Source organism: Crinia signifera, chromosome 2 (genome assembly GCF_055691185.1).
Source record: "Crinia signifera chromosome 2, ASM5569118v1, whole genome shotgun sequence".
NCBI lineage: Eukaryota > Metazoa > Chordata > Amphibia > Anura > Myobatrachidae > Crinia > Crinia signifera.
This window is the reverse complement of record NC_139218.1, coordinates 246923787-246939665: the sequence shown is the minus strand read 5'-3', so window position 1 is coordinate 246939665 and position 15879 is coordinate 246923787.

The following is a 15879-nucleotide window of genomic DNA, read 5'->3' as shown; positions in this document are numbered from 1 at the left end:
GAAGCCGCAGGCTGAAGCGGTAAGCGCGGCGTGTATACGGGGCGCGTCATCAGGCGGCGCCCGGAAACGGAGGTGGCGTCTGACGTCACAGGGAAACACGCACGCCGGGCATGGAGTTTAAAAAAAACAGTCTGCAAGCCCAGGAGGTCGCTGCAGACGTACTCCAACACCAGCAGACGAGGTAAGGCCCTGTGGAAGCAGCAGCGCTGCTAGGGCAATGGCTGTTATGACGGAATTATTACTAAACTGAAGGTGTATTAATTTCTCTATTAGAGCACAGCGTACTGTGACAGTTTATTATGGAGGAGGACAGGAAGCAGCCTGCGGATGCAGGGTAAGCCAGGCATTATTGGAGAATTGGTTTGTCTTTATTGTTGGGCATATAGTTAGTGACTTGGCGTTTACTTGTACAGGGCAGGACCCAGTAAAGAGAAAGCAGAAGGGAAAGCCAAGTTTAAAAAATTACATACAGCAAAGTGTGTACTGTGCAAAAGGATTCTACCAGAGAAATGTTCAGGTTCTACATGTAGCAAATGTGAGGGGACACAACAGATGGGATTACCCCAAATGACGGAGCTGGTCTCACTATTAAAAACAGCATTAGCTGATACGTTTATGGCAAAAAAGGAAAGTACTAAGGCTTCTACAAAAAGAAGAAGAATAGTGCTTTCTGATTCGGATGACCCAGAGGAAGGGCCTGCAGCCAGACCAGAGGAGGAAGCAGAAGAGAGGGAAGTGTTTCAAGAGAAGGAAGAAATTGACTTCAACCCAGATCTGTTAGAAAGTCTGTTGTGTCTCATTAATAAATCCCTCAATATTGAGGATACGCAGGAAGAAGGAAAACTTCAAGATTTACTGTTCAAGGATAAAAAGAAAAAGGGGAAGCAGTTTCCTTTATCATTAACTCTGAAAGAGATAGCGGAGGAAGAATGGCTTCATCCCGATAAGAAAGTTCCTGTACCTATAAGAGTACAGAAAATGTACCCGTTTAACCCTGAGGAGGTTAAGACATGGGAGGAGCCACCAAAAGTGGATGCAGCAATTGCCCGCATATCAAGGAAGACAACACTGCCGTTAGAGGACGCTAATGTATTTAAGGATTCCATGGAACGCAAAATAGAAATGAACCTGAGGAAGCAGCACGTGACGTCTGGTGCAGCAATCAAAGCATCATCAGCCATGGCCATTACGTCCAGGGTCCTAAGGTCATGGGTCCAGGACCTTGAGTCGGATATGCTAGATGGAATTAAAAGGGCGGAACTGATGAAAATGGTGCAGAACATTCAGATGGCGGTAGAGTTCCTGTGCGATGCCTCCCTAGATGGGGTACGGCTGGCAGCAAGGTCCAGTGCAAATAACATAGTGACAAGGAGAGCGCTCTGGCTGAAGCCATGGGCGGCGGATAATCAATCAAAAAATAAACTATTATCTATTCCCTTCCAAGGCAAATACTTATTCGGACAGCAATTGGACGAAATAATTACAAAAATATCCGGCGGTAAGTCCGTATGGCTACCCCAAGATAAGGCGGTAAGAAGAGGGCAGTTTAACAAAAACTTCCGGTACTCTACAACAGATTATAAAGAAGCCAAGACGTATAGACCAGGTCGTAGTTTCAGGAGGCCATGGTTTGGGAATAGAACTACTTTTCGTGGTCAAAGGGGCAGAGAAGGCCGCTTTGCCTTTCGTCAGACACAATGACGCCAGAGAAAGGGTTGGCGGCAGACTGATACATTACGAACAAGTCTGGTGCCAATCAACCCAGGACAGGTGGGTATTAGAAGTCGTTTCTTCAGGCTACAAAATAGAGTTTATCAAACTGCCGGGAGACTGGATGGAAGAATCACCTGTCCCAAGAAACTGGGAAGAAAGATCAGCGTTGCTAAGCAGTCTACAGGTCATGATAGACCAAGGTGTGGTAAAAATAGTACCAAAACATCAAGAAAACCAGGGATGGCACTCAAGGTTTTTTGTGGTGAAGAAGTCGTCAGGGGGCTTCAGGACAATACTGGACCTGAGAAGGTTGAACACTTTTGTCCACACAAGAAAATTCAAAATGGAATCGATCAGGAGCATTCTTCCAGACATAGAAAAAGGAGCCTATCTAACAACGATAGACCTAAAGGATGCTTACCTGCATATTCCGATATTTTTGGGACACCAAAAATACCTGAGATTCAGATTAAAAGGAAGAACTTATCAGTTCACGTCTCTGCCATTCGGCCTATCAACGTCACCCAGAACCTTCACAAAGGTATTAGTGGTGCTGGTAGCCAACCTAAGAATTCAGGGGGTGTCGATATGGCCATACCTCGACGATCTCCTCATTATGGCAAGATCAGAGGTTCTGTCAGCTCAGCACACAAAATTGGTGCTAGAGTATCTCAAAAAGCATGGCTGGTTGATAAATTATCAAAAAAGCCACCTCGAACCCTCACAAAAGGTAACATACTTAGGAATGGTTTTAGATACGCAATCCATGCGTTTGAAGCTGACAGAAGACAGACGTCAGAAACTGATCAAGGAAGTAAGGAAAATGTTAAAAGAAAACCTAAGTCATACAGAGGAGTGTATGCGGGTGCTAGGCCTTATGTCGGCAGCAATAGAGGCTATACCATGGGCAAGGTTCCACATGCGGGCATTACAAGGATGCTTCCTACAACAATGGAATGGAGACGAAAAAGACAAGAGGCAAAAAATCTTACTATCAAAGGGGGCAAGGACAGACCTCAGATGGTGGAACAACATGGAGAGATTAAATCTAGGGAAGTCGTTCGCAACTCAGACACAGATCATAGTAACCACGGATGCCAGCAAGCAAGGCTGGGGGGCCGTGTGCGAACAACATATGGCACAGGGAGAATGGAATATGGAAGCAAGCCAGAACCATTCCAATATAAGAGAGATGATGGCGGTACTGATGGCATGCAAAAAATTTCAGAGGTTACTGATCAACAAGGAGGTTGTGATAAGATCGGACAATCAGTCTGTTGTGACATACTTGAACAGACAGGGGGGAACGAGGAGCAAAGCCCTGATGACGGAGGCAGCAAAGGTACTGCAATGGGCAGAAAGTCATGTGGTGAACCTCAAGGCTGTATTCATTGCAGGGAAGGAGAACCGGTTAGCCGATACCTTAAGCAGAAGCAGGATAGCCCCAGGAGAATGGGAGCTGTCACCAAAGGTGTTCGATGCAATTGTGAGGAAATGGGGCCTACCACAAGTAGATCTTATGGCGACAGAAAAGAATGCGAAGGTGCCTTGTTACATTTCCAGACACTGGGAACCAGGATCATGGAAGGTAGATGCCCTGACAGAAAGGTGGGAAGTGAAACTAGCATATGTCTTCCCACCATTTCCGGTTATTCACAGACTAATCAACAAGATAAGCAGAGAAAAATCCAGGGTAATCGCGATTCTACCATATTGGCCGAGGAGATCGTGGTTTGCAAAACTAACTCAAATGGCGATAGAAGAACCATGGATACTGCCAGATTACAAAGACCTAATACAGCAGGGCCGGTATTATCAAAGACAGCCAGAAAATTGGAGGCTAACGGCCTGGTTGTTGAAACCAGGACATTGAGAAGGAAAGGATTTTCGGAAAAAGTGGTAAATACACTTTTAAAAGCAAGAAAATATTCAACATCCAGTGTGTATTACAGGACATGGAGGAAGTATATATACTTCTGCAAATCAGGGGGCAAAGATGAAAGGAGGATAAATACAATTCTTGAATTCCTACAAACCGGATTGGAAAAAAACCTATCAGCGAGCTCTCTGAGAGTACAGATATCGGCACTAAGTGCTATTCTAGATTTAAAAATTGCAGACAACAGATATATCCAAAGATTCGTGCAGGCAATAAAAAGGATCCGACCAGTGTTCCATAACCCGCTGGCACCCTGGGACCTTAACATGGTCCTGAACGTACTGACGGAGGCACCCTTTGAGCCTTTAGAAGAAGTGTCCTTGAAGATGCTCACCATCAAGGTGGTCTTCCTTGTCGCAATCACCTCGGCTAGGAGAGTCTCGGAGTTGCAGGCGCTATGGGTGGAGGAGCCGTTCCTCAACTTTTTCGAAGATAAAGCAGTATTAAGGACGAACCCGCATTTTTTACCAAAGGTCGTTTCAAAGTTTCATATGAATCAGGAAATAATATTACCGTCCTTCTGTAAGAACCCAGCAAACTCCAAAGAGGCAAGACTGCATAATTTGGACGTAAGTAGGGCATTAAAAATATATCTGAAAAGATCAGAAGCCTGGAGGAAGTCAAAGAGATTGTTTGTACTTACAGAAGGAATAAAAAAGGGCCTAGGAGCGACAAAGATGACGATATCCAGATGGATTAGGGCATGCATATGTGAAGCCTACAAGATTAGGAAGTTAGATCCCCCAGTAGGACTAAAAGCCCATTCTACGAGAGCACTAGCAGCATCATGGGCAGAAAAAGGGGCGGCGTCACTGGAAGAAGTGTGTAAGGCAGCATGCTGGTCCTCGTCACACACGTTCACCAAGCACTATAGGGTGGACGTGGCGGCTACTGAAGACACAAAACTAGGAAGAAGAATTCTTAGTGCAGTAATTAAAAAAAAAAAAAAAAGGAGTGGAAGAGAAGAGAGGTAATAGTCAGAAGAAAGACTTGAAGCCGCACTTTTAGATATGGTGAAAGAAACCAGTATCCTTTTCTGTTTTGCATTATGGTATTATGCCCTCCCAGTGAAGAAAACTGCTAGGGTAGACCCAGAAGTATGCTGCCATGGGGAGGTAGAGGAAAGTACAGATTATTACCTGTTAATAGGCTTTCCTCTACTCCACCATGGCAGCCGTTTTCCCAGCCCTGAATTAAAGGGTTGAGTGTGTTATTTAATACGAATAATTGTATGAGTTAAGCTTGTAAAATGAAAGACACAGAGCCTAGGGGGGCGGTCCCTTATATAGGGGGCAGTGTCTTTTTTGTTCCTTTCAGATATCTACCCAAGGGGGCGGAAACCCAGAAGTATGCTGCCATGGTGGAGTAGAGGAAAGCCTATTAACAGGTAATAATCTGTACTTTATTAAATATATTTTCTCACTAGTAAGTTTATTTTTTTAAATCTGTTTTATTGTAACAAATGTAATACAGAATTACAACAGATAGGGAAGGCAGAAAGTGGTGTTCTAGTACAATCACAATGTGGCATTAAGTTAACAAATGGGGTAAATGTTATAGAAGCACTTGTTACAGTAATTGTATGTAGGTTTTGTATTTAAAACACATAATAAGTTATGTTAATAGTCTTATACGACTTTTTATGATGTCATACACCGCTGCATAAAGCCCTGTACACACACACACATCGATTTGCTGTTGATTTGGTGTTAGATTAGATTTTCTATTAGATCTGGCATTAGATATTTCCATTCGATTTGGCATTAGATCTGTACTTTTGCATTAGATATCGAATTCGATATACATTTATGGTACATTGTACACATTCGATTTACTAGATCGAATTCGATATTTCCCTGGCTGCACAGTAGATTTTTCGGTACTTGTTTCCTAGCATGGCGCCCAATTTCAGTATGTACGGTACCATACTGAAATCGCATCGCATGTCATGTTGCAATTTCAGTACCGCTCCCGTTTCCGCTTCATGTCATTCCCGCCCCCGGTCAGATCCTCTCAGAATCATTCTGAGGTGATTTTCTGACCGGACTTGGAAGCATCCCTCAGAGCTGCTGGTGAACTATCGCAGAACTATAGCAAGTTTCGCAAATGGCTGCATCGATTTAACATGTTCAGCTTGCCTTAGATGGAGGAGGAGGCTATCCACTTCTTCCAACAGCATGAACTCCTTCCGCTGACGCAGAATTGCGCGAATGGGCGCGCAATGTGCCTGCCAGTGAAGGAGTGTATGTGGCGATGTCATGTTAAAGCGTGCCGGCTCAAGGTGAGCCTCAGAGCGGCCCACTGGTCTCCAGGGTGCCGCTTATCATTTGTGACTATGATTCACTTCATGTATTCCTGGGCCCAGGAGCTCACTCCCATCGAATATTGTGGGCATTAGCTTGAAATATCGGAAAAAAACTGCGGCCCTGTATAACCGCTGGATGCGGGAGCCTTGCGCCATGGACATTATGGCACTGCCCCAGCGGCGTATCAGTAGACCTGGCCACATTGTGGAGGTGGATGAAACCTTGTTTGTAAAGCGCAAAAGTAACGTTGGACGGACTTTACCACAGCAGTGGATTTTTGGTGGAATCTGTCGGGAAACTGGACATAGTTTCCTTAAAATGGTGCCCAGACCTGATACCACCACTTTGATGGAGTCTATAACTGAAAATATTGAGCCAGGCACCACTATTTATACGGACTGCTGGAGAGCGTACAGCACTGAACAGCTGGAACTGGCTGGTTATCAGCATTTTCAAGTCAACCGTAGGTTCAATTTCATTGAACCCGGCCACAAGGGTTTATACCCAGAATACTGCGAGCACTTAAACTCCTCCCTAACGATGATTGAGTGTTTTTTCATTTTTGCTTTCATGATTTTTAGTAATTAATGTTCTACTGTTTTAAATTGATATATTGTTATTATCATTATTGTAATCAATGTGATTAATTAATTATGCTTCTTTAATCTAATTATTTAAGTAAACTACAGTTATTTGTTAACGCATGTCGTCATTACTGTGTCAGCTGTATGATATTGCAGGTGTGAATGTGTTCCTAAAACACCACTATCCACGCCACCCCGAAGCGTGGCGAGCGGTGGCGGAACGCGTCCTCCAACCTTTTCATACCCCCACTATCCACGTCGGCGTGGAGTTGATTTTATAAAGTGTGGAGAGGACGCGGGGCTCGCCACACTTCGGGGTGGCGTGGATAGTGCTGGTGATGACAAAGAATGGCATAGGTGCTTTCAATAGTAAGCACCCACCACATCTCATTACATGGGTGCTTCTACAATGAAATATCGCATCGGATCACACCCTGTCTATGTTTCCATCCGATCCCATGCGCTATTTCATTGTATAAGCACTCCTGTGCACTTACAATGGACATCGCATCGCATGGCACCATACACGCTGTGCGATCCGATGCGATGTCACTACGGAGAATAGCCCAGTATGCTAAAAGCGTACTGGGCGCCGTGATAGGAAACAAGTACCGAATTTTCTGTTCGATTTTGTGAAAACGGGAGCGCGCATCGAATTGAATGTAGCTCGAAAGTGACACAAAAACCATTCGATTTTGCTTCTATAAGCAAAATCGAATCAAAAATCGGGAAAAATCGATGCATGTGTACAGGGCTTTAGTGGTACTCCTGGCTATTCCTTCCTGCCCCCTCCCCCAATGAGTAACTTCAATGGTAATTTGTCAGGGAGTCATTGTAGCCAGTAAGGTATTTTATCATAATAAGGCTGTATTGTTAAAACCTGAAGTTGATATCCAGAAATGTCTAAAAAGAGCAGTAAGCACATGCATTCTTCACTCATGAATAATAGTCGATATACCATGCAGTCAAAATTTTTAGGTTATTGATCCATTTTGCTTCAATCTTGACTGTGACTATGGCCCTTATTCAGGCTGGCTCAGTAAGCTGCAAACATTGTAGATGCACCTGAGGTGCCGCCCGACCAAATATATGCCCCCCCCCCCCCCCGCCAAATCTCTTCAGTACCATGCAAGTGGGGATATGTATGAGAACACATCCCCTCATATGAGCCGCTAGCAGGATAATTCATTTGATGGTGGCCAACCATCGTATGATTGGTCCTGCCTTCACAAATAAAACTCTGTGTCAACTGTCTTTTATTTGCCAACGCCAGGACAACGCATATGACGTCAGCCGCTAACCCCCAGCGGGCATAGACCTGCCCGCGTACCCATGGGAATGCCCAGCGTTTTTATTGGGACGCCCATAAAACATTGAGTGTTCCCAACAGCCTGGCGAGTAATTCGCCATGGCCCTTCACTGTCGGGGTTTGCACATGTATAGAAATGCGTTAACCCCGACCATCATGGCAGGGGCTGAATTGGGATCACTGTGGGCGGTATTCGATGTGAATACCGGCGAGGTGCAGCGAATCCTGTTTAGGATTCGCTGCACATTCGCCACGTTCCGGAGCCTCGCCGGCTCCGGTATTCAACGAGTCAGGGGCTCGCTGCCCCTGACCGGCGAATATGAGCTCCTGCGGCGAACGCCGCAGGGAGCCTGAGGACGGTGGCAGGCAGGGAGATGGAAGTCTCTCTGCCTGCCCCAGAGCGTATGTGGGGGGGGAGGTGGGCTCTCCGGGTGCCAGGCAGCACAGGCTGCCCCCCGGGGGTGCCAGCAGGGGCCCGGGTATATTCACTACACCCGATCGTGCATATGTAACGATCGGGTGCAGTGAATATATGAATATCTAATAAACGGCTTGGCTCTGGCGCCCCCTGCTTGCTTCTGTGTAAAAAAAAATATATATATATTTTTTTTTAAATTAAATATATATTCATGTGCTTACAGCACATGAATATAAATAGCATGCCCCTCCTCAGAATAAAATTCCTGATTTTTTGACACCAAATGTAAAAAACAAAACACTTTATTTTAAAAGTTCACATTCCACTTCACCATAAAAAGATAGCGATTGCTACTCGGTGAATCATGGCGAAAAAAACCTTCAAATGTATTCGCCATCTGGTCATTGAATAGGGTGATTTACCGTTTTAGTCAAAAATTCGCCAAACAGCACAAATTCGCCATAAAAACATGGTGAATCAGGCTCATTGAATACCGCCCTGTGAGTGATTCTGAATTGGCCCCATATCTTCTCTCCTATGGGATGTTCTATATATGTTCTGAAATTTTGGTTTTACTTGCAAGAACTATATACAATAACAAAAAGGCTTTAAATACATACAGTATATTGTATCAGAGCATTCTAAAACCCAAGAGGGCATACACAAAATGGGATGCGGTCATTTGGGCTACACCATGATGGTCGACACCTTTATGTCGACACGGGAAAAGGTCGACATAGGAAAAGGTCAACATGATTCTAGGTCGAAAGGTCATTAGTTCGACATTGTCTAGGTCGACAGTCAAAAGGTCGACATAGGGTTTTCACTTTTTTTTTAGCTGACATGCGGTATTTCATGCCCTACCATACACTAGGGCGTGGTGGGAGAATAAAATAGTGTGCCGAGCGCAGCGAGGCACCATGCCCAACGCATCGCGAGCGCAGCGAGCGATGCAAGGGGATGTGGTGCACTTTAATCTGTGTCCATGTTGATTATGTTGACATTCAGGTCAAAAAACAGTGAAAAACCCAATGTCGACCTTTTAACTGTCGACCTAAACATTGTCAAACTAATGACCTGTCAAACTAATTACCTTTTCCCATGTCGACCTAGACCCTTGTCCACCTTTCCCCATGTCGACCGAATGGTGTCGACCTAATGACTGTCAACCATCATGCTGTAGACCAAATGATCCCAACCCCACAAAATGACCACCTATTGCGCTGTTAAGGTCAATAAACACTGGGTGACTATGCCCAGCATGTATGCCCCCTGCCCGGTGCCATTACTGGGGAGAGGACGGCTTTGCATAGTGCAGTGCTATGCAAAGCCATCCTCAAAGTCGCTCATCTACTGGTATTATTAGCAGATGAACAGCTTTCCCCGCGAAGATGCAGCAGCGCTCATTGCCAGGGCATACACACTGGGCGGCTTTGAGCTGAAGCCGCTCAAACATGCTGTATGTATGGGCCTTAAGTGCAGCTCTTAACTACTGCAGTATCCCCTACTGTGTGTTCAGTTACAGGTCTAGAGAGAGGAAGGACATTCCCTGAGTTTTGTGAAAGGTGAAATGGTACTGCTTTCCTAGCACGGCGCCCGTCTCACTGATTGTATGCCTTACTTAAGGCATACAATCAATACAATTGAAACGATTTTTTAATCGTATGGATCTCATCTTATGCATCTCATGGATCTTATGCATCCATAAGATGCATGAGATCCATGAGATCATGAGATAAAAAATCGTGAGCCCCCAATAACCACTGTAACGCCACCAGCACTATCAACGCCAACCCGAAGCGTGGCGAGCGCAGCGAGCCCGCGAGGGGCGGCGGTACGCGTCCTCCGACCTTTTCATACCCCCACTATCCACGTCGGCGTGGAGTTGATTTTATATAGTGTGGCGAGCGCAGCGAGCCACCGAGCCCGAAGCGTGGGGAGGGGGCGCGGACTACTTCACATGTATTACGCGTCCGCTCGCCACGCTTCGGGCTCGGTGGCTCGCTGCGCTCGCCACACTATATAAAATTAACTCCATGCCGACGTGGATAGTGGGGGTATGAAAAGGTCGGAGGACACTTACCGCCACCCCTCGCTGCGCTCGCCACGCTTCGGGTTGGCGTCAATAGTCGAGTGGCATTAATAATGGGGGGGCCATTTCACCCGGGGGGGGGGGGGGGTTAGCAATTAAAATTAGGGTTTTGGGGGCTTTTTACATTGGAATAAATGTAACATTGGGTCTCAGGGACCATTTCACATTGATTCCAATGTAAAAATCTCGTCGATTGCGTTAATTGCATCATCTCATGCATCTTATGCCACACAAACACATAAGATGCATGAGATGCTTGAGGTATCAGCCTCACACACACAATCTAGATCATGGGCACCGTGCTAGGAAAGCAGTACCGGTGAAATTAACATTTAACTCTGCATTGTTGTACTCTTGAGAAACTATAGAAACTATAAACTGCCTGCAACTTCTGCATATTTCTCCTTGGAAGACTGGCAACAGATTAAGGAGGTAACTCTAGTCCCTACTTACCATTGAGAATTTGCAACAGTGAGCGATGTTTGGCGACTGTGCATACACATAAACATTTATGTGCATCTGCAGCCGCTTGGTGCGAGCAACAACAGCAAATTGATTATTCATTAACCATTCGCACACAGCACTGTGTGTGGGGCGGTAGCCCTACGTCGCGCCCATGGAAACGCCTAGCGTTTCATGGGTGTTCCCATGGTAATATGTCGGTGACATGGGGCGTGCAGCTGATGTCAGCAGATGTCAGCTGCCCGCCCTCTTCCCGTAGAGGGAGCCCGCAGATCTAAGACACCAGAGAGTGTCTTAGATCTGCGTGCGCTGTAGAAACCATTCAATGGTCGGTGACCATCTAAGGATTTCTTACCCACATGCAATCTGCGAATGGATGTTTATGCAAAACATACATTCCCATGCGTGCAGGGACATTCGGCGGGCGCTGTTTAAAGGTCACGCAAAGCTGTGAATTTTGCAGCTTTGTGTATCAACCAGAATGAGGGCCTAATAGCGATTTTAAGACCTTCTTATAAGACATAAAGATTAAGGAACAGCAGGCATTTGCTATTTCTTTGTAGTTTTCTCTTCACAGTTTCTTTAGCAACTAACAAACATAAAGAAAAAGGAGTACAAGCTGCTAACCCTAAGGTTCCATGAGATTACAGAGACTAGAATAGATATGATGTTAAAAAGGAATTATCCAAACTTGACTAGAACAATGAGAAAAGCAAACAGTCAAAACCGTTATACTGTAAATATGATGGCAACAAAAGACACAACAGTTATTAGATTACAACCTATTTATTTGTGGAAGTGGGACCTTTGCTGTATGGTACTTTATTTTTGGTGTATAATTTTTGTGTCCACTGATATGTTACAGTATGTAGGTTATTGCATACAAGGTACTTGGGTACTTATGTAATATCTGGACTCCCGTTTTTCTTATGAGACCGTGTCCCCTCGCGGGGCTCGCTGCGCTCACCACGCATCGGGCGCGGTGGCTCGCTGCGCTCGCCACACTATATAAAATCAACTCCATGCGTAGTTGGATAGTGGGGGTATGAAAAAATGGGGTGCATTTAACATGGGAGTCCAGATAATACATAAGTACCCATTTTTATTGTTTAATGCGGCTATTTCCTGCTTTTATACCATGTACTGTCGCCCCACTGTATGCGATGCAAATTTTTCAGTAGGCTCAATATGGCTGCCTCACCTAGTACCACTACTTCATACATCTCCCCCATTGTTATTAATACACAAAAGTGCTATCCTTGATACAAGTACCGGTACTTATGTAGTATCTGGGCTGCCGATTTTTTGATTGTATGCCTTAAGTTAAGGCATACAATCAGATGCGATGCGATGCGATATCGCATCGCATCGCATGCGACCATCGGATGCGATGACCCGATTTTTCCATAGGAATCAATGTTAAAATGGACTGAGTCCATTTTAACATGGAATTCAATGGGAAAAAGGGGTCCTTTTCATACCCCTACTATCCAAGTGGGCATGGAGTTGGATATAAACCTGTGGCGAGCGTAGCGAGCCACCGAGCCCGAAGCGTGGCGAGCGGACAGTATTCTGTGTCCCCTCGCGGGGCTCGCTACGCTCGCCACGCTTCGGGCTCGGTGGCTCGCTACGCTCGCCACAGGTTTATATCCAACTCCATGCCCACTTGGATAGTAGGGGTATGAAAAGGACCCCTTTTTCCCATTGAATTCCATGTTAAAATGGACTCAGTCCATTTTAACATTGATTCCTATGGAAAAATCGGGTCATCGCATCGCATCGCATCCGATGGTCGCATGCGATGCGATGCGATGTACCCGATTTAGAAATCGGCAGCCCAGATACTACATAAGTACCAAATAATTTAAGCAAAATTTATATAATTTAATACTTTTTACGTATAAATTATATGTCATCCTTAGGTTCTTCTGTGTTATTGGTCAGGGAACTCGGTCCTCATTACCCCACACAGTGCATGTTTTGCTGGTAACCCAGCAGGTGCACAGGTGTACTAATTACTCACAGACATATTTTATAAGGTCCGCAGGTGTAGTTCATTATTTCACTTGTGATTCTGTGAGGAGAACTGCAAAACATGCACTGCGTGGGGTAATGAGGACCGAGTTCCCTGACCACTGTTCTATGTGGAGAAGAACAGAATTTGCATCTCTTTGTCCACATATTTTATGATTGGCAGCTACAAGCACTGGATTTGCCAATTACATTGACTACATCATTTGATTGGTCCTACTGCAGGACACCACTGCAATTGCCTTAAGGCACCTCAGGGTGCCACAACACACAGTTTGGGACCACTGCTTTAAGCAATGCACTTATTAAACTGACCTTGACTGAAATACAAAGCTAGTATAAACTCTTTCCTATCTTGGCCAAGCTAACCTCCTTAAAATAATTTGCTTCCCCAAACTATTCTATCAATTTCAGATGTTGCACAAAGTCCTGACACAATAAGATACATTTCAAAATAGTAGATAGCCTACGGTGCTAACTTTAATATGGATGTGGCTTTGCATAAACACCTTAATGTGGATAAATAGTATCCTGCATCACTAGATCTTTGTCTGTCTTTTTTTATGAAAAGGAGAATTGTCCACTACAGTAGTTTAGGGGCAAAGGAAATGTTATTTATTTAAAATGATTCATTGTATAAAACACAAATGTGCCTTAGAAAGGTCTTAGAAAGGCCCCCATACATCCATGATACATTGGAACAATTTACCTTTTGAATTTGATTGTCTCAGTAAATTGTGGATGTCTGGGTTCTCAATATTGGCGATTCCAATCAAAAAGTGTTCGGGATCATCAAATCAGATATTTAAAAATCATAATTTAACGGGGTTATGTATTGTAATGTATGGTGAAAATAGGCCGATTGGCCAATCTTTCTGCAGAAACAATTCAAGGAAAGATCTTGTGGAGGCGCTGTATCGGAACAAGCAAATCCGCATTAGGATGTCTGCCAAGTGTTGATATCGCGCTTGGCAAGGGGTGTGTGGCTGGTGTTAGTGGAAGGGTGTATGGCATGTGTCAGCATGGGAGGGGGCAGCGGAGACCTCAGAAACCTTGAAAGTGAGTGCCCATTTAAATAATATCATGAAGAGTAGTCATTGGCTTGATAACAGTGCCATTTTTAAAATGCAAGATGGTCGCTGGTAAGTTCTCCTGGAGACTCTGGAGTCCTGGGTGGGTGATGGCCAGTGCAAAAGACCTCAAATGGACCCCACTCCCTGTGAGAATATCAAAAAAGAAGATGCAGGAGAAAACCCTGGGCAGGCGGCAGACACTCAAAAGAGATTAAAGGCCACCCTGTGTTGTGTGTTTAATGTAATATTTCCTTTATAACTGAACTATACTGTAGGTACCAGTGGGTCCTTAATGCTCCTCATTCTAGTACTTCTGCTTCTTCAAGTACTGGCATCTGGGGTTGGCTTGCTGAGACCTGTAGTCCTCCCCTTTGCTTTTTAGGCTTTACCAATTTGTATCTTTTTATTTTAGTTAAATCTACAAAGCAAAGGATTTTACCCTTGGACTTCATGAAAGGCATTCGCATTTGGTAGCAAGGCCACCAAATTTGTATCGAACATTGACCACAGAGTTTATGAAATAAAAGACAAAAATGTGATAGAAACAAGTGATGTATTACAAAAATATTTAATTGTCTATATAAATATTAGTAAGATGTCATCAGGCGTTACATGATCAAATGCCTAGGTGAATTCTGATTGTATTGTATGGAACTGTAAAATTGCTATGTAAGTCATCATTTTGTAATCTATTATACTGTAAGTGACTTACAAACCAAGCGTTCCAAGTGGAATATGACATTTGTTCAGCTATTACGGTATCATTGATAGGGTTACCAAGGAGAGCAATCCCTTACATAGTTGCAAATTAATTAAGCAGCCTGAAAGTCTGTTATTGTTGGTTTATGGTTTTATGGTGACCACCATTTTGTCCGTTCTTTAAAATCAGACATTATACAATTCGAACAGAACTTTGAGTATAAAGGAAAAATGCCATTGTAAATGTTGGTGAATTTCTGCTATCTTATAGTATATATACATATTTTAAACAAAATAAGTAAGGCATAAATATAATAAAGGAAGATTGCAACAAAGTCTTATTATACAGTTAAAAATGTTTGCGTTCTATTTTTATATACAGTAGTTCACCGTACTATGTATAGACGATTAGAAGTGTAGTATATGTCAATGTCAGCCTTAGGAAAATGGCTCAAAATGCTTCTGCTGTGCTCTTTTATGTGCCCAAATCTGGTTTTAGCACTTGGCTATGTCTTTTTAATGCACACTGAAAACCTATTACAGCTCAGTGGAAAACCAAGTGGTAAAATGTACAGTACATTTTGTTTTTGCTTACAAATTGACCTATGTTGATGCCCCCGTAGTCTCTGGTGTTGACAGCTGTAATTTTGTCTCAATTTTCTATTTGTAACTTACAAGTCTGCACTTTTTACTATTCTGTAAAAGCATGCAATTTAAGCTTTGTTAAATTTGCAATCTAAAGAGATCAGAAAATAAATTTGTACTGTGCTGAAAACATATTTTTATGTTCTTTTTATTAATGTTATGCTACTGTAAATTAGGGGTACAATTTCCTAGTCCTTTTATATCAATTATATACTACCAATAATAGGCAATCATTTTTTAAATAATAATAATAATAATAATAATTAATAATAATAATAATAAAACGGGATTGGCTATTACAGGTTGTATATAACTGATAATATATACTACTTGTATTGCCTAAGGATAAGGGTTTGTACTCCTAAAGCTGTATACACATGGGGGCCAATTCAGACCTCGCGGACGGGCTGCAAATTCGCAGCACGTCCGATTATCTAATGTGCGCGGTACGTTGTGTGCATACGTGAGCTGTCTGCCTGAAGGCTAGCCTTTGCTCACTGCTTGCTGGGTGATTGACTGGAGTTCCCAAGACAATGCAGGAGGGAGGGCTGCTTGGCCTTCACAGCGCAGAGTCCTGTGCAAGCAGGGGGAAAATCATTAGATGGTGA